Source organism: Amblyraja radiata, chromosome 10 (assembly GCF_010909765.2).
Source record: "Amblyraja radiata isolate CabotCenter1 chromosome 10, sAmbRad1.1.pri, whole genome shotgun sequence".
NCBI lineage: Eukaryota > Metazoa > Chordata > Chondrichthyes > Rajiformes > Rajidae > Amblyraja > Amblyraja radiata.
Genome location: NC_045965.1, coordinates 2,583,899 through 2,604,145, shown reverse-complemented (window position 1 = coordinate 2,604,145; position 20,247 = coordinate 2,583,899). Strand labels below are relative to the sequence as shown.

Genomic DNA, 20,247 nt, shown 5'->3' with positions numbered 1-20,247 from the left:
CAGGTTGGGCTGAAGGGCCTGTTTTTGTGCCACATAACTCTCTCATTCTATTCAATGGTTCCCTTCAGTGTGAACCTTGGCACTGAAAGTCATACATGGCAGATAACAACGACAACTTTGATCATCTCTTCATTATATATGATCTTCCACGGGGGGGAAATGAGATGAAATAGCTCACAAATGAAGCAGTCACCTCTAGATTAACTTCAACAGTATGTAACGTCATAATGCACCGAGTTCACATGCCACGCAAGTTATCTAACAGCAGGAGATTTATATTTTTAAACATGGAAAATTCTTCCTAGTCTTCTTTAAAGACTTCATAATAGTGTACACTTCCATGATTGACACTAAAACCTCATTATCTCATTGAGGATGCATCAGGATCAGGATCATTATCAGGAGGCATCACAGCTGGGATTGGGAACAGCTCCATCCAAGACTGCAAGAAATTGTAGTGGATTGTGGAGGTAGCCCAGACCATCACACAAACCAACCTCCCTTGACACCATTTATACCTCACGCTGCCTCGGCAAGGCCAGCAGCTTAATCAAGGACAAGTCACACCCTGGCCACTCCATCTTCCCCCCTCTCCCATCAGGCAAAAGGTACAGAAGTGTGAAAATGCACCCCCCCAGATTCGCGGACAGTTTCTTCCCAGCTGTTATCAGGCAACTGAACCATCCTACCACAACCAGAGAACAGTACTGAACTCCTATCATTGGTGACCTTTGGGCTATCTCTGATCGGATTTTGCTGGCTTTACCTTGCACTAAACGTTATTCCATTAACGTGTATCAAGTTCACTGTAGATGGCTCAATTGTAATCATGCATTGTCTTTCTGCTGACTGGTTAGCATGCAACAAAACCTATTCATCGTACCTCAGTACACGTGACAATAAACTAAACTTATAAACTGATAGCGGAAGACAATGAAGGATGTCTTCAAATAGAAGGAACATCAGTACCAATCTCAATTAGATCCTCACTCTTATGTCCATGGCTCTTCACTTCACCATTGGCTTGTAGTTAATGGATAGATACTTTACTAACAGCCCAGCAATGCCCACTATTCAAACACCATCAGATCAAAGCAGGCACTGATTCAGCCCAAATGGACATTTAATTTCATGCAGGAAGGGACTGCAGACGCTGGCTTATACAGAGAATAGGCACAAAATGCTGGAGTAACTCAGCGGGTCAGGCAGCATCTCTTGAGAAAAGGAATAGATGACGGCTCGGGTCCGAACCCATCTTCAGACATTCTTCAGGGCATTTCATTTCATTTGTCTTCTTTTAAAATCTATTGACAATGAACTATTTAATGGCTTCAGAGTGGTGCGTACATGGGGAAACTGGTTTCAAAGAATTGTACACCCGCTGATCATCATCCCCTCTTTCACTAAACAATGCTAACATATGCATTTCAGAAAATGCGCTCCTAATATTGATTGGATGACCAACTTGAGATTCATTCTAAGGATGAATGCTCGGAATAGATTTGGATACAGAAATCAATTCAGAAGTTATTCCGGAACGTGCAGGATTGCAGCATTTAATCCCACATACCTTACCTTGACATCAACTCTAGAACCTTTACGTAAGATAAGTTCGTAAGTTCATAAGTGATAGGACCAGAATTAGGCCATTCAGCCCATCAAGTCTACTCCATGGCTGATCTAACCTTCCTTCTCAACGCCATTCTCCTGCCTTCTCCCATAACCCCTGACACCCGTACTAATCACAAATTTATCTCTGCCTTAAAAATATCCATTGACTTGGTCTCCAAAGCCATTTGTGGCAATAAATTCCACAGATTCACCACCCTCTGACTAAAGAAATTCCTCCTCATCTCCTTCTTGAAGGAATGTTCTTTTATTCTGAGGCTATGACTTCTGGTCCTAGACTCTCCCATGATTGGAAACACCCTTTCCACATCCACTCTATCCAGGCCTTTCACTATTCGCTAAGTTTCAATCAGACCCCCTTATCCTTCTAAACTCCAGCGAGTACAGGCCCAGTGCCGTCAAACGCTCATCATATGTTAACCCACTCATTCCTGCGATCATTCTCGTAAACCTCCTCTGGACCCTCTCCAATGCCCGCAAATCCGTCCTCAGATATGGGGCCCAAAACTGCTCTCAATTGCTCAAAGAACAAATTATTTGGTCAAGAAAGAGATACTGAGTAGCACAGGTATTGGTGGCCCTGCCTCACAGGACGGGAGATCTGGATTCAATTCGGACCTTGGATGCTGTCTGTGTGGAGTTTGCACGTTCTCCCTGTGACGGGTTTCCTTCAGGTGCTCCAGCTTCCTTCCATATATAGATTGATAGATTGCGTAGGAAGAAATTGCAAATGCTGCTTTACACCGAAGATAGACACAAAATGCTGGAGTGACTCAGCGGGACAGGCAGCATCTCTGGAGAGAAGGAATAGGGCATGTTTCGGGTCAAGATCCTTCTTCAGACTTGATAGATTAATTGGCCTCTGTGAATTGCACCGAGCATGCATGTAGAATCTCAGAGGAGGGAAGGGGGAAACTGGGAGAATGTAGGGGAATGAAAATGGTATTAAGACAGGATGTGAGTAACTGCTGACTTGGGGGATGAGGGCCTGTCTCCATTCTGTATCTCTCTGTGCCTCGAAATTAGCGAAAGGCATAGACATACTCATTGGACCAAAACAGTGACTAATGAATCACTCCGTGGAAAAACAAACTAAAATGTAACCTTCCCTCAGTATCAATTTCCTCTGTGGAATTCATTGCCACAGAAGGCTGTGGAGGCCATCATTGGATATTTTTAAGGAAGAGAAAGATAGATTCTTGATTAGTACGGATATCAGGGGTTATGGGGAGAAGGCAGGAGAATGGTGTTGAAAGAGAAAGATAGACAGCCCTGATTGATTGGATGAGTAGACATAATGGGCCAAATGGCCTCATTCTGCTCCTATCACTTCTGAAACTTGGGGCACCATCATCATCTCATTGCACCTCGTCTCATATAGACCAATTTAATTTTCCTCTGATCTTTAAAAGTCAGTGAAAGTAACTTTGATTTTTAGCAATGCTAAACTGGCTCAAGAGACAGTTGCCTTAACCGTGCAAAGGACCACAGGAAGGAAGATTTGTATCTACCCAGTGCACCTTGACCATGGCTCTTTCTAACTCTAATTAACCTTCTTTATGGTTGTTCAATAGATTTTTGTTTAGGTTTTGAATCAGTTTCCAGGCACCTATTTGCAAAAGGTAGACAAAAGTGCTGGAGAAACTCAGCGGGTGCGGCAGCATCTATGGAGCGAAGGAAATAGGCAACGTTTTGGGTCGAAACCCTTCTTCAGACTGATGTAGGGTGGGGGGGTGGGGGGGGGGAGAAGAAAGGAGAAAGGAAGAGGAGGAGCCCGAGGACTGAGGGAGAACTGAGAAGGGGAGGAGACTGCAAGGGCTACCGGAAATTGGAGAATTCAATGTTTATGCCGCTAGGGTGCAAACTGCCCAAACGGAATATGAGGTGCTGCTCCTCCAATTTCCGGTGGTGCTCACTCTGGCCATGGAGGAGACCCAGGACAGAAAGGTCGGATTCGGAATGGGAGGGGGAGTTGAAGTGCTGAGCCACAGGGAGATCAGGTTGGTTAATGCGGTCCGAGCGGAGGTATTCGGTGAAACGATCGCCAAGCCTACGCTTGGTCTCACCGATGTAGATCAGCTGACATCTAGAGCAGCGGATGCAATAGATGAGGTTGGAGATGCAGGTGAACCTCTGTCGCACCTGGAACGACTGCTTGGGTCCTTGAATGGAGTCGAGGGGGGAGGTAAAGCGACAAGTATAGCATCTCTTGCGGTTGCAAGGGAAAGTGCCCGGGGAGGGGGTGGTGCGGGAGGGAAGGGAAGAATTGACCAGGGAGTTGCGGAGGGAGCGGTCTTTGCAGAAAGCAGACAAGGGGGGAGATGGGAAGATGTGGCGAGTGTTGGGGTCACGTTGGAGGTGGCGAAAATGACGGAGGACTATTTGTTGTATGTGACGGCTGGTGGGGTGGAAGGTGAGGACTAGGGGGACTCTGCCCTTGTTGCGAGTGGGGGGATGGGGAGAGAGAGCAGTGTTACGGGGTATTGAAGAGACCCTGGTGAGAGCCTTATCTATAGTAGGGGAGGGGAACCCCCATTCCCTGAAGAATGAAGACATTTCCGATGCCCTGGTGTGGAACACCTCATCCTGGGAGCAGATACGGCGTAGACGGAGGAATTGGAAGTAGGGGATGGAGTCCTTACAGGAAGCAGGGTGGGAAGAAGTGTAGTCTAGATAGCCGTGGGAGTCAGTGGGTTTATAGTGGATGTCGGTCAGAAGTCTATCACCTGCGATGGAGATAGTGAGGTCAAGAAATGATAGGGAAGTGTCGGAGATGGTCCAGGTGTTTCGCCGAATACCTCCGCTCTGTCCGCAATAACCAACCTGATCTCCCTGTGGCTCAGCACTTCAACTCCCCCTCCCATTCCGAATCCGACCTTTCTGTCCTGGGCCTCCTCCATGGCCAGAGTGAGCACCACCGGAAATTGGAGGAGCAGCACCTCATATTCCACTTGGGTAGTTTGCACCCTAGCGGCATAAACATTGACTTCTCCAATTTCCGGTAGCCCTTGCTGTCTCCTCCCCTTCTCAGTTCTCCCTCAGCCCTTGGGCTCCTCCTCTTTCTTTCTCCTTTCTTCCCCCCCCCCCCCCCCCCCCCCCCCCACCCTACATCAGTCTGAAGAAGGGTTTCGGCCCAAAACGTTGCCTATTTCCTTCGCTCCTTAGATGTTGCTGCACCCGCTGAGTTTCTCCAGCATTTTTGTCTACCTTTGAATTTCCAGCATCTGCAGTTCCTTCTTAAACACCTATTTGCAAAACTCAAGGCAGAAAGAGGCAAAAATCTAATTTAGGTTAGGAACAGTAATGTATTATTAAATGTTTTGTGGCACATATGATTAGTTCTTACAAAACAATATTAAGAAATTCGGTAAATAGTTTAGTTATTCTACTTTGTCACAGAAATGCCATTGGCATTGTTCTGAAATATAATTCATCCCCTTGCTTAGGGTTAGAATAATATAAAATATAGAATGTTGAACAGTACAGTGCAGGGATAGGAATAGCATACCTAGATATAGTCATATAGCATGGAAACAGACCCTTCGGCCCAACTTGCCCACGCCGACCAACATATCCCATCTACACTCTTCCCACCTGCCTGCGTTTGGCCCATATCATGTCCTATCCATGTACAGTACCTGTCCATGTTTCATAAATGTCGTGATACGACCTGACTCAACTACCTCCTCCGACAGCTCATTCCATACACCCATCATCCTTTGTGTAAAAAAGGTTACCCCTCAGGTTCCTATTAAACCTTTCCCCCCTCACCTTAAACCTATGTCCTCTGGTTCTTGATCAGTTAAACTGATCTCATCACATGATCCATATCCCTCTATTCCCTGCACTTCCCCCACGTGCCGATCCAAGTATACAAATACAGTGCCTATTAACCATTCAACTGGTGTGAGCTCATTACACTGCAGGGTTAATACGAACAATCGTTTTTTTTTTGCTCATGCCGTATAAATGTTGGGAACTTGCGAGGTTCAGAGCTGCGACGGAAGCGATACGTGGAACACGACGACTTGGCATCCTCACGCTATTTATTTGTAGCACAAAATAAAATAACTCGTAGTACTGGAAGTTGATGTAAACAGCTGGAAATAGCAGTTCACATCTTGTGTACTTTGTTCACGCCATCTGGATGTCCCATTGTGTTTGGTCAGCTCTGACTGTTGACATCTGACAGTTGATGTATGTTCTGTTCATGTAAACCACCAAGCCTGCTCTTGGGAACCCTGCGCTTCGGGATCTTAGATTTTTCCGTGAAAATTTCTGTCAGACTGGAACAAAGTTGTCCGTATCCTCTGTGGCAACGCTCCAAATTCCTCGGGCATTTTATATATGTTCTGCTTTAGTTCTTTGTGGGTTGCGAAAACTCTGCCAAAAGGTTCCAGTTAGCATCTGGGAGTGTGTCAGCTGACAGGAATGATCTTTCAATATGCACGGTGGAATACAGAGGAAGCTGCTCCTGAGAGAATCATATTTGTGTGTGTTTGACAAGAAAGACATCGAACAAATGAGCCACTTGACAGAAGTCACATCATTGTTGTTTGATATTCTTCTGTCCCTCTAGCACAGAGGAATGACAGGGGAGGCTATACAGCATTACCAACGGAACAATGGTATTCATTGGTAACTGCACAACACATACACATAGATCTGGCCTAATATAGTTGCAAGCTCAGCTCACCCAAATATCATTTAAATCATAGAAACATCGAAAATAGGTGCAGGAGCAGGCCATTCGACACTTCGAGCCAGCACCGTAATTCAATACGTCATGGCTGATCATTTAAAATCAGTAGCCCGTTCCTGCTTTTTTCCCCATATCCCTTGATTCCTTAAGAGCTATATCTTAAAAACATCCAGTGAATTGGCCTCCACTGCCTTCTGTGGCAGGGAATTCCACAGATTCACAACCGTGGACTCATTCTAGGTACAAACATTAATCAAGACCAAAACACAAAGTGCTGGAGAAACTTTGAGAGGAATCGATCGGATGGATACCCTTGCCCAGAGTAGGTGAATCGGGGACCAAAGGTGAAGGGGACAAGGTATTATAGGAATCTGAGGGGTAACATTTTCACACAAAGGGTGGTGGGTGTATGGAACAAGCTGCAGGAGGAGGTAGTTGAGGTTGGGACTATCCTAATGTTTAAGAAACAGTTAGACAGGTACATGGATAGGACAGGTTTGGAGGGATATGGACCAAACGTGGGCAGGTGGGACTAGTGTAGCTGGGGCATGTTGGCAAGTGGGGCCTGTTTCCACAGTGTATCACTCTATGACTCTATAACTCATTGGGTAAGGCAGCAACTGTGGAGGGGATGGACAGGTGATGTTTCAGGTTGGGACCCTTCCCCGGATTGAAAGTTAGCCAACCCATTTGCTTTCTGCTATTTTCATCCTACGTCAGACTCCAGCCTGCGTGAGTTATGCAGGACGAGGTGACAACTCGATCAACGTCCATTGGATGAGACCTAGTGATCCAACAGCAAGCTCCAAAGCCTCTGGAGTTGTTCTGCGATCTCCAGAAATTAAAAGCAAATCTCTTAACCAGCAGCGTGAGTAAAACCCAGGAGAAAAATTCTTCAGAAAACCATGAAAAAACCGAAGGTGGACACAAAGTGCTGGAGTAACTCAGCTAGTCAGACAGCATCTCTGGAGATAAAGGATGGGTGACTTTTCAGGTGGGGACCTTTCTTCAGATTGAAAGTAGAGGGGAGGGAACTGGAGCAAAGCAGGACAGGCGATAAATGGTCAAGGAAGGTTGGAGCCCACAATGGCCCATTGTTGGCTGGGGAAGGGATACAAGGATATGAACAGTGGAACTAGAAGGACAACCAGGGTGGGGGCGGGAGAGAGAGGAAATGCAAGAGTTGTTGGAAAGCAGAAGCCAATATTCATACCATTGGGGTGTAAGCTTCCCAAAAAAAAGAAGAGGTCCTGTTCCTCGAATTGGGACCTGCAGAGTGTCTGGTTCTGGTTTGGAGTCCTGATGCCAGGAGTACTGGCTGAGCCCAGGGCACACCCAATCACCAGGGCACGGTGTGTCAGGTCTCATGGGCAGGAAAGGCCTACCCTCAGAGCAGTTGAGGGCTCATGGTAGGAGCCAGCCCTGCCGAGCTCACTCAAACACCAGACTGGTAAACCCCAAGCAATCCTCACCCACTGCAAAGGGACACAGAGTGCTGGAGCACCCCGCCAGCCCAGGCCAGGCACCATCTCTGCAGCACATGGACAGGTGACGCCTCAGGTCCAGACTCAACATCTTCAACTTGCTGAAGATAGCTCATAAGTGATAGGAGCAGAATTAGGCCATTCGGCCCATCACGACTACTCTGCCATTCTATCATGGCTGATCTATCTCTTCTTACTTACCTCATTCACCTGCCTTCTCCCCATAACCCCTGATACCCACATTAATCAAGAATCTATCTATCTCTTCCTTATACATATCTTTTGACTTGGCCTTCACAGCCTTCTGCGGGATTGAATTCCACAGATTCACCACCGTCTGACAAGAGAAATTCCTCCTCATCTCCTTCCTAAAGGAACGTCCTTTAATTCTGAGGCTGGTCCTAGACTCTCCCACGAGTGGAAACACCCTCTCCACATCCACTCTATCCAGGTCTTTAGCTATTCGGTAAGTTTCAATGAGGTGTCCCCTCATCCCAGAGGCTCAGTACTGTCAAACGCTCATCGTATGTTAACCCACTCATTCCTGGTCACAAAGGAAACAAAAAGCTGGAGTAACTCAGCGGGTCAGGCAGCATCTCAGGAGAAAAAGGAACAGGCGGCATTTCGGGTCGGAACCCTTCCTCAAACATCCTACTCACCTTCACCTTGCTTCTGTCTATATTTGTTTTCAACTGTATCTATATTTCACAATAACTATGAAATCCGTGACACAATAATGGCAAGGTTGCATTGTGATCTTGTTCAACGTTATGCTTATTTTTATCAACAGAAATTCTGCGTTGCCGGAAAGCAAAGACCCAAACATGGGCTGAAGAGGCGAAGCATCGTTCCAAGACCACTTCATCAGTGGAATTCCACGCAAAAAAGAGTCAATTAATCACCGAGTGGTTAAATAAAATCCATGCAACCAAGATGACCGTTATAATAACTTGACCATCTCCAACTTCAGCAGTCCCTTGAGATTGAGTATGACTTGCTTCCACTCTGGTTTTGAGGGTTCTGGTGAGACTAGTGTGGGAACCGCACTGCCTTCAGGGTGATGCTGGGGACGGGCAGGTGAGTACTGTAGTTTTGTGGTGATACACTCGCTCAATTCATAACTTCATAAGTGATAGGAGTAGAATTAGGAGTAGAATTAGGCCATTGAGACCATCAAGTCGACTCCGCCATTCAATCATGGCTCCCTCCTAACCCCATTCTCGTGCCTTCTCCACATAACCTCTGACACCCGTACCAATCAAAAATCTGTCTATCTCTGCCTTAAATATATCCACTGACTTGGCCTCCACAGCCGTCTGTGGCAAAGAATTGCACCGATTCGCCACTCAAAGAAATTCCTCCTCATCACCTTCCTAAAAGAACTTCCTTTAATTCTGAGGCTATGACCTCTAGTTCTAGACTCTCTCACAAGTGAAAACATCTTCTCCACATCCACTCTATCCAAGCTTTTCACTTTTCTGTACGTTTTAATGAGGTCAGCCCTCATTCTTCTAAACTCCAGTGAATATAGGCCCAGTGCTGACAAACGTTCATCATATGTTATGCTACATATACACAAACTCTCTGTGCTCCCATTGAACAGCTACAGACACTCAATGCCATTCCGAGTGCTCTGTGTCCACTTTGAGCTGTCCATGGAGATAGTGATCGACAGCAGGAGGTGAAGCGCTACACATACCAGTCTGCATTGACGGTGTCAAAGTTGAGACGGTTGAAAACTTCTGTAAATATCACCAATGACATCTCCTGGACCACCCATATTGAAGCAACAACCAAGAAAGCACACCAATGCCACGACATCCTTAGAAGGCTTAGAACGTTCGGCATGTCCCCTACAACTCTCACCAACTTCTACAGATGCTCCATAAAACGCATTTTATCGGGATGCATCACTGCTTGGTTTGGGAACAGCTCCATCCAAGAGCGCAAGAAATTGCAGCGAATTGTGGACGCAGCCCAGACCATCACACAAACCAACCCTCCCTTCCATTGATTCCATTTATACCTCACGCTGCCTCAACAAGGCCAGCAGCATAATCAAGGATGAGTCGCACCCTGGTCACTCCCTCTTCTCCCCTCTTCCATCAGGCAAAAGCTATAAAAGTGTGAAAACGCACACCTCCAGATTCAGGGAATTTCTTCCCAGCTGTTATCAGGCAACTGAACCATCCTACCACAACCAGAGAGCAGTGCTGTACTACTATCTACCTCATTGGAGATCCTTTGACTATCTTTGATTGGACTTTACCTTGCATTAAACGTTATTCCCTACACTGTATCTCTACACTGGGAACGGCTGGATTGTAATCATGTATTGTCTTTCCGCTGACTGGATAGCACACAACAAGAGCTTTTCACTGTACCTCGGTACATATGACAACAAACTAAAACGGAAACATTGCCAGAGGTTTCTGTGTTGTCATTGGGGATGTTGTATTTGTTGAATGAGATTTTGAGTTCATCCTTGATTAGATTTTCTGTTGAATGGCTTGATAATTGCTCCCTATGACAGGGCCCCAAAATGAGGGCCTGCTTCAAAGATAGAGTTGAGGGCAGGATCGATGTGACGTGCCCAACATATCTGACTAAGGATAACAGCTGGAGATGTGGGCTACAGACTGGACACTGGTGTTGGTTAACTTGTCCTTCCAGTGACTATGAGGATATTGCCAAGACAAGAAGATGAACAAGACCTTGACACAACTCAATGACCATCAAATACATATTTTGGTGAGGTTACAAAGATATGCCAGGATGACTCCAGATATACAGTAATACCACAAAGAAAAGCTCTTTGGCCCACTGCTGACCAAAATGCCCCATCGAAGCTAACTTGGGGTTCAGTAAGTGAGCAGAGATATGTTTACGGCAGAAAATGCGAAGAGCAGATTTAATAAGCACACTTAACATCATAAAATGTTTCTGTTGAGTAGATGGGAATATGAGCAGTCGGTCAGTGAGTCAGATTGATGATAATTGCCAAGAAGAAAAGAGAAATGTTGGCTTGTTGTGAGATGGAACTTATTGTCTGAAAGGGAACCACATTCATTAAAAGAAATGTGGGAATTACATATTTGCGGCACGGCAATGGAAAGAGTAGGAGAGGTGAGGAGTCTTTCTCAAAGACCCGTCACAGGCCTGGTGGGCATGAATGCTGTGATCCAACACAATCTCCAACCACATGGAAACATGGTTTGGCTGTGGCAAGCTATATATCTGCAGAAAACTAGAAGGCTTAAAAAGTTAAAACTCTGAAGTTGCTGTACTTAGAAGCAATTAAAATAATGTTTCTGTTTAGCAGGAATCACAGATTTTGAAATATACTGTATATTCTGCTATTAAATCAATTTTGCAGCTATTATTTGCAGCGAGCCAATTTTAAGGCTTTCCAACTCAAGCTCTTCCTCCCCCATGGCTATTTGGATTAAAAGACCGAAAATCACCACTGATTTAATATAAGAACAATAGTTTGAAGGACCCAATTTCTTCCCAATATTTCCATCACAATATACTTATTAATCTCTTACTAATACGCAGGGACATCCACAGCATGGACTCCGCAAACACCATTGCTTTGTACGGAGTAGTGATGTCCAAGGTGAAGCTGACCGATCTCTATCTACATCCCAACCAAGAACACTCCAGGGCAGCTGCAAGTTGCCGACGCTCAGCAATGGAATGCGTAGGAAGGAACTGCAGATGCTGGTTTCGGCCGATGATAAATGCTGGAGTATCTCAGCGGCACAGGCAGCATCTCCGGAGAGGAGGAATGGGTGATGTTTCGCGTCGAGACCCTTCTTCAGAATTCAACCCAAAACGTCACCCATTCCTTCTCTCCAGAGATGCTGCCTGTCCCACTGAGTTACTCCAGCATTTTGTGTCTATCCTCAATATTAGAATGCCTGCTTGTCTTGAAGGACTGCCCCCAAATTTGAATGGAGAAATTTCAAAGGAATTAAATTTGATCCTATGCATACGCTACTCTCTATTACATCAATAAACGCTTGCAGTACATAAGCCTTTAAAATAAAATTTCAAAGTATTAAACCTGACACCACTAAATTTATAGAAAGTACTTTAATATTAAAAGAGCCTACTGCCTATGATCTGTGGCACAATGCTAAGAAATTTAATGCAAAGGCTTCATTCAGAAACTCTTTTGTACTCTCACCTCTGGCAATGTAAAAAAAAAAATCAAAATTTTATAGCGCAACTGGGAACACGAGGATACGAGAAAACTGTGTAATTACCTTAATCTTTTTATTATAATTCATGATTTCAAGAGCACTCACTTTATGCAATAATCTTTAAACCTCCCATCAAACCACGGTGGGCCATTAAGCAGGGAAAGGAAAATGCACTGAGGCATGTCATCACATATTTACAGTAACTGTGGATTTTAACAGACACGGCCAAATCTATATGACACTAAGTAAATACTTGTAACGCAAATTAAATGGTAATTTAAGGGTAAGTTGGTTTTTTATCAAAGATAAAGGAATTAATGATATCTAAATTGTGAGGGTAATAATTTTGCTGATGAAGTAGTTATTTCCTCTGGTGCCCTATTCATTATGGAAAGTTAAAAATGTACTGTAGTCCGTGCCACAAATTCCTTAATGATATCCAGCACCTGCTCATCTGGTACATTTTTAATTAACACTCTAAGGAGGTTTGTCAGTAGTAATCAAAAACATTGTCACTTATAAAGCTGTGGCAAAAAATCAATAGTTTTTCATCAGAAAAGGTTATTTCTGGCATAAGTGAACCATTTAATTACTTCATTCAAATAAACAGAACTGCACATTTTAATGCCTCGATTCTATGAATCAATACAGCCCATACATTTTATTAAGCAGCAACATGTAGGAAGATATTTTACTCCTTCTAATCAAGGCAGAAGCATGTTCCTTATTTTCATTTCCTTGGCAACGGTAATAAGTTTCAAGTCCCATGCAACCCTCTGATTTATACACAGGAATTGACTCCCGTGGCAGAAGCACAGTGATGGGTGACTAGTTCTCAACAGTAACCTACTGGCACTTGACAAAGTGCCTGGAGCAGAATGAATTCACTTCTTTTTTCCTCGGTCATCAACAGGCTCTGCCCTGACCCCCCCCCCCCCCCCCCCCCCCCGGCCTGATGTATGTGACAGGTCTTGTCGTTTTTGACTGGGAAACTGACTGGCAGGGCTCATCCTTGCAGTGCCGACTTTGCATTCTCCGTCTGCAAAGTGGGACCAGGAACACGAGAGGATTTAACGCTAACATAACATTTATGGATAGTTTGAAACAATGACACTGAACTGCAACTCCCGACACAAAAAAAAAAAATAGAAGAGCATTAACTTTCAATTCTCCTCCAGGCATTGCTTCACAGCTCCTGGCTATTGCTTTTTGCAATTTCTCCCCAGAGAGTCAGGAGTTATTACCCCTGTCGATGGAGGAGAAAGGGATGTTATTCCCCCGTCACCCACCCAACTCTGGCATATTCCCTTCCCTGATCTATAGCCTTCCACAGAAACAGAGGCTGACATGCTGTTAGTTCTCAACTATGTCACATTCATCTAGCTGCACTGCTGCAATTATTTCAGGACCAGATTGGCACAATGTCGGATGAAAGGAGTCAGATGAAAGGAGCTTCAAAGCAGAAATGGTGCAAAAGACACAGCTACACTGAAGCGAATGCAAAAGGTGCAGAGTTACCATGATGGCCATTATCTACATCCGTGTTAAAACCAGAACCCGGCACTGAATGAGCAGGCCTTACATGTCCTTTGCATTGTCCTGGTCTACAGTACATAAATAAATCACTGTTTTGCATTTGAACCGCTGAAAGCAGAACCAATAACTCTGATTAATTGTGGTTTTAACTGGTGCTAGAAGACAATAAAGACATCTTTTCTGGGCAGCAGATGCACTCTATATTGCGTCTCCACAATATGGATTTTTACTGGGATGACAGCCTGATTAGGTTGTGTTTTTAAGTGCTTTACATGGAGAAATATGGAATAATACCGACAGATTTCGCTGGTTGGAGCTGGCATTTACAATTGGAACCACCATTGTTCAAGTAATTAAGTAAGTAAGTAAGTTTATTGGCCAAGTATTCACATACAAGGAATTTGCCTTGGTGCTCCGCCCACAAGTAACAACATGACATACCGTGAAAGTTACGAATGACGCAGAAAACACTAAACATTAATAATAATAAAACATTAATGATAAAACGCCATTGATCAAGCATGTGAACCAACAAAATACCAGATCAAAGGGAGGCTACAGATTTTTGGCTGTTGAGTAGAGCAACTACTTGTCGATAAAAACTGTTTTTATGTCTGGCTGTGGCAGCTTTGACAATCCGGAGTCGCCTTCCAGAGGGAAATGATTCAAAGTCAACTGTGTGAATGTAAAGGGCCTGTCCCATGAGCATGCGACTCCATGCGGCAAGAGCGACCTAACTTGGTCGCTTGAGCCGTAAGGCCTCGCGAGGCTGGTCCCACTTCGATCGCCGGAGCCGTATCAAGTTGTGCGGACCATGCTCGACGGGCGAAAATGCTGGAGTGACTCAGCGGGCCAGGCAGCACCTCTGGAGAGAGGGAATGGGTGATGTTTCGGTTCGAGACCCTTCTTCAGACTGAGAGTCAGGGAAGAGGAAGACACAAAGATAAGGAAGGCTAAGGTGTGAAAACAAGACATCAAAAGAGATGCAGCTCTTAGCTCAGAGAAGGTGACAACAATCAGCTGCCTGAAATGAAATGTCCATGTTTAGACACTATGAGATGATGAATGTACTCTGTGACTGAGGACATCTAGCTGACCAGCCTTATCTTCTTCATGGGATGTCAGACCTCCAGCCCACTGAAGCCTGGTTTTTAAAAGCACTGAAATTTAGAAGGATGAGAGGATATCTTAGAGAAACATATAACATTTTTAAGGGATTAGACAGGCTAGATGCAGGAAATATTTTCCCGATATCAGGGGTGTCCATAATCAGGGGTCACAGTTTAAGAATAAGGCGTTGGCAATTAAGGACTGAGATAAGGAAAAACTTTTTCACCCAGAGAGTTGAGAATCTGTGGAATTTTCTGCCACAGAAGGTAGTGGAGGCTAATTCACTGGATGTTTTCAAAAGAGAGTTAGACATTGCTCTTAGAGCGAATGGAATCAAGGGAAATGGGGAGAAAGCAGGAAAGGGATACTGATTTTGGATGATCAGCCATGATCATATTGAATGACGGTGCTGGCTAGAAGTGCCGAATGGCCTCCTCCTGCACCTATTTATATGTTTCTATGGTTGTCATCTCAGCCCTGCCACCTACACCATCTCACCCATGTTCTCCACACATTCTCACTGAAACCTTACTTGTTCACAAAGATACAAACATTACGCCCAACAGAACCAAATTATATATTTTAATACAGTTTTGCGGCCAGTGAGAAAAAAAACAAAAAACATTTCCGGGTAAGATTTAAAATATTTAGGAGAATTTAAATATTTGGTTTTAAGTGGCAACAATATTGCATGAGAATATATAATTTATAACCGTTGTGAGACACAAAATGCTGGAGTAACTCAGCGGGACAGGCAGCATCTCTGGAGAGAAGGAATGGGTGACGTTTCGGGTCGAGACCCTTCTTCAGACCCGAAATGGCACCCATTCCTCTGCAGAGAGGCTGCCTGTCCCGCTGAGTTACTCCAGTATTTTGTGTCTAAACTCGGTGTAAGCCAGCAGCTGCAGTTCCTTCCTACACATTATAACCATTGTGCATCGGGGGGAATGTGTGAGCAGAATATTAATTGATAGAGGTGGATAATCCACAGACAATAGACAATAGACAATAGGTACAGGAGTAGGCCATTTGGGCCTTCGAGCATGGCTGATCATCCCCAATCAGTACCCCGTTCCTGCCTTCTTCCCATATCCCCTGACTCCGCTATTTTTAAGAGCCCAATCTAGCTCTCTCCTGAAAGCATCCAGAGAATTCCACAGAATCACCACTCTCTGTGAGAAAAAGTGTTTCCTCGTCTCCGTTTTAAATGGCTTACTCCTTATTCTTAAACTGTGGCCCCTGGTTCTGGACTCCCCCAACATCGGGAACATGTTTCCTGCCTCTAGCGTGTCCAAGCCCTTAACAATCTTATATCTTTCGATGACCATCTGAGTGTTATAGAAACCGGCTGAATCTGTGACACTATGAGTGTACGAGACTGGTATATTCCCAGAGAGCTGAGGCTCTATAAAGCGCTGGTCAGGCCGCATTTGGACCACTGTGAGCAAATTTGGGTTGTGCTGGCTCTGGAGAGGGTCCAGAGGAGGTTTCCAAGAATAATTCCAGGAATTATTGGGTTAGCATATGATAAGCGTTTAACAGCACTGGGCCTCTACTCGCTGGAGTTTAGAACATTGAGGGGGGAACCTCATTGAAACTTACAGAATAATGAAAGGCACAGATAGAGTGGATGTGGAAAGGATGTTTCCACTGGTGGGAGAGTCTAGAATCATAGTCTGAGTCAAAGCCTCAGAATTAAAGGGCGCTCTTTTATAAAGGAGGTGAGGAGAAACTTCTTTAACCAGAGGGTAGTTAATCTGTGGAACTCATTGCCACAGAGGGCTTTGGAGGCCAAGTCAGTGGATATTTTTAAGGCAAAGATAGACTTGTTCTTGATTAGAACGGGTGTCAAGGGTTATGTGGAGAAGGCAGGCGAATGGGATTCAGTGGCAGAGATCAGCCATGATTGAATGGCATAATGTACTCGATGGGCCGAATGGCCTAATTCTACACCTATAACTTGTGAATTTGTGAATCCACACTGACTCGTGCATATCCACTGGTTACATGAGCCTGGTTTTACAACTTTCCCTGCAACAATGGCAACGAATCATGGAAATCTGGTCAGCTTGGGACACTATTGGAAACGTGACATATTGAGATTGTTAAATATAAACTCATAAACTATGTACCACTAGATTCAACTAGTTTCTCTAATAACTCTTAATGCAAAACAAATAAAGGAACAATAACTTAAAAATGCTTAAATTTGAAAAAAAAAACAAAAAGCATTTAAAACTATTTATTTCAAAAAAGTACACAAAATATTGGATGACTAGTAATGAACAGAACCAAACACAGTCAGTCAATGAGAAAAAATATGTACAAATCCAGAATCAACAAATTTACCCCCCTGGGTAGGCAAAATGTACCCTCTGAGGGTAACTTTACCCCAGGTTGGGAACCCTTGCTCAATGACTCTACAAGTCCCACTGACTTGTAATTCTTCTGATGATACAATTCTGGCATATTTCTCCCGTTAATCACTGGGCATCTGCAGGTTAATTCTTACGCTGAGATAAGTGCAAGTATTAGATGAAGAGGAATGAACTGGAAATGGGGTGAATGCGGCAACTATGAAGACACAGTGGTCATGACACACTATTTACTGTAACTTAGCTACAATTAAAGCCAGAGTTGCAGAAACCAGCTGTCAAACAGTTGACAAAGAGGGGAAGTTTAAAGCTAGTTTGGGCTTAAAATTAACAGTCCCCTTAGGAAACTGAATCTGAGGTCAAACAATTTATTTTATTAAGCTTCATTGTTTGTTGCGGTACTTGTCATTCCTGCGGATTCTTCTAAATTAGACTACACCCAGGGCATGTTCTCACGGAACTAGCGACCGGTCTCTTATACTGTAGTTTGGTTGTTAATTATGCATTCTGTAAAATCATTTATTTATTCGTTTGCAATAACACACAGAGTGAAGCAAATCCTATCAAAGAATGCAGGAGGAAATTGCCGTCAAGACCAGCCTTTCCAAAGACCATGTACAATCCCAGCATTAGGGATTCTGTGATTTTAAAATAATCTTGTAATGGAAAATACAAGATGTGTGTGGAATTCTCTGCGGTGGAGGCAGGTTCTCTGGATGCTTTCAAGAGAGAGCTAGATAGGGCTCTTAAAGATAGTGGAGTCAGGGGATATGGGGAGAAGGCAGGAACGGGGTACTGATTGGGGATGATCAGCCATGATCACATTGAATGGCGGGGCTGGCTCGAAGGGCCGAATGGCCTACTCCTGCACCTGTTGTCTATTGTCTATTGTCTATTGAATGCAAATAAAGAGTTCAGAGGCTGCAGCCCATAGTTAAGGGCCTGTCCCACTTTCACAACCTAATTCACGACCTCTGCCGAGTTTGCCCTTGACTCATACTCGCAGCATGGTCGTCACAAGGTCGTAGGAGATCGGTAGGAGGTCGTAGGAGGTCGTAGCAGGCCGTGATGCTAGTCGTAGGTACTCGTGGCATTAAGTAGGTCGGGGCGTTTTTCTAGCCTGATGAAAAATGTCCACGAGTAAAAAAGGTGGTGAATTAGGTGGTGAAAATGGGACAGGCCCTGTACTCCACCATGGTTGAGCCAAATACTATTGTCACATCTACACTCCTCACATTAATTTATGGGACCTGAATTATACCCAAACTTTCTGCTGATGAAAAATAAGCTGCAAATACTTGGATCATTCTCTGAAACTTGCCCAAAGAGAAAGAGCTTGCCTGGTGCCATTCCTCATCACAGGGCCTTGTCATGTTCCCTGCAACCAATAAAGTCACACAAAGTGCTGGAGTAACTCAACTTCGATCCTGGCTACGGATGCTTGTCTGTCCGGAGTTTGCACGTTCTCCCCGTGACCCGTGTGGGTTTTCTACGAGAACTTCGGTTTCCGCCCCATACTCCAAAGGTGTACAGATTAATTGGCTTGGTATAAATGTTAAAAAATTGTCCCTAGTGCAGGATAGTGTTAATGTGCGAGGATTACAGGTCGGTACAGACTCGGTGGGCCGAAGGGCCTGTTTCCACACTGTATCTCTAAACTAAACTAAAGGAAGCTAAACAAAACTAAACTACACTAGACTAAACCAAACTAAGATGACGTTTCACGTCGAGACTTTTTTGCTTTTCATCCTCCCTGTGCGATTGATCCATTAAAGTAACTGGTTTGCGGACCCTACGCTGAGCCTAACTGTAGCCTACACAGAATCCCAGGAAGCTCACACTCCACCCAGCTGCTCGGTGCTGCAAAGTCAACCAACCATGGTGGCTGGAATCTATCAGCAAGTTCGCCACTTCCTGATTTGGAAATGAAGTCCACCTGGACCCACCTGATCTACCAGTTGCGAAACAGTTTCCCATTCCCACACTGACATTTCTGTCCTCGGTCTCCTACTTTGTCAGAGTGAGGCCCAGCGCAAATTGGAGGAACAGCATTTCATTTTGCACCTGTGATCTCTCTAACTTCAAGTAACCCTTGCATTCTCTCTCTCTCTCTCTCTCTCTCTCTCTCTCTCTCTCTGTGTCCCTCCCTCACCCGAGTCGTACCGGCTTCAAAGTCGCCCTGGTGAGTTTCATTGTCTGTAACTCGTTCTCACCTAGCCCACAGCTAACAATGGCCTGTTTCCTGCATCATCGTTACTTTTTTGCATATCTTTCATTCATTTGTTCTATATCTCTCCACATCACTGTCTATATCTCTCGTTTCCCTCTCAGTCCGAAGAAACTCTCGACCCGAAACGTCACCCATTCCTTCTCTCCAGAGATGCTGCCTGACCCACTGAGTTACTCCAGCACTCTGTGTCTATCTTCACACCAAAGTCCCAGTTGTTCAGTGAGGTTCTGCTGCCAAAGTATTGCAGGAATCTGCTGGTTCCTTCCTAACCATCCGCTCAAAACTGCCTCCAAGCTCACCTCCAGGGGCAAATCTCCAGACACATGGACCTGATTTAGAATTCACCATCTGAACTGGTGGTGGAACCAGCTTCAGTGATAACTTTCAAAAGGAAATTGGATACCAACTGTAAAAAGATACATCAGCAGAGCTACAGGGTCAGACTGCGGGAGGGGGGTGATCAAGTCATTTGTTCAAAAGGCATAGTTATAATAAACCAAGTGTAAACGATGCAGGGGAATTCATTACAGCGTTTGCTGGCTGATCAGTAACAGACTCACTTTTGTTGCATTCTTTGAGGCACTGCTCAATAGTCAGAGCAGATTCTTCCCGAGGTAACATGCAAAAAGATGGCGGCACTGCCTTAGCAGCTGCGGCTCGCCTGCAGTCTGTCTGTGTTTTTTTTCTTTTTTTGTGTTGTTCTTTTGTCCTGTTTAGTTGATTTTTGGTTTATTATGTTGTGTATGTGGGGGGGGAACACGTTTTTGCGACTTCTTTTGTCGTATCCCCCGTCTCCGCCTGCACCGAGGCCTAATGGCGGAGCTGGCGGCCTCGGAGCTGGGACAGCGGCGACCTGGCCTCGGAGCTGGGACACGTTCCGGCGGCAGCGGCCACTCGACCCGACCGCAGGCCCAGTGGACGACAGCGGCAGCTGGGACAGCGGCAGCGGCCTCAGCGCAGAGGGAGAATAAGA

General features: G+C 44.9%; 1 protein-coding gene across 2 annotated transcripts in view; it reads right to left on the bottom strand.

Moving 5' to 3' along the window:
* Positions 1 to 20,247, bottom strand: part of LOC116977450 (adhesion G-protein coupled receptor D2-like) — a 316,744-nt gene that overhangs the window by 81,782 nt on the left and 214,715 nt on the right. The window lies entirely within an intron of this gene.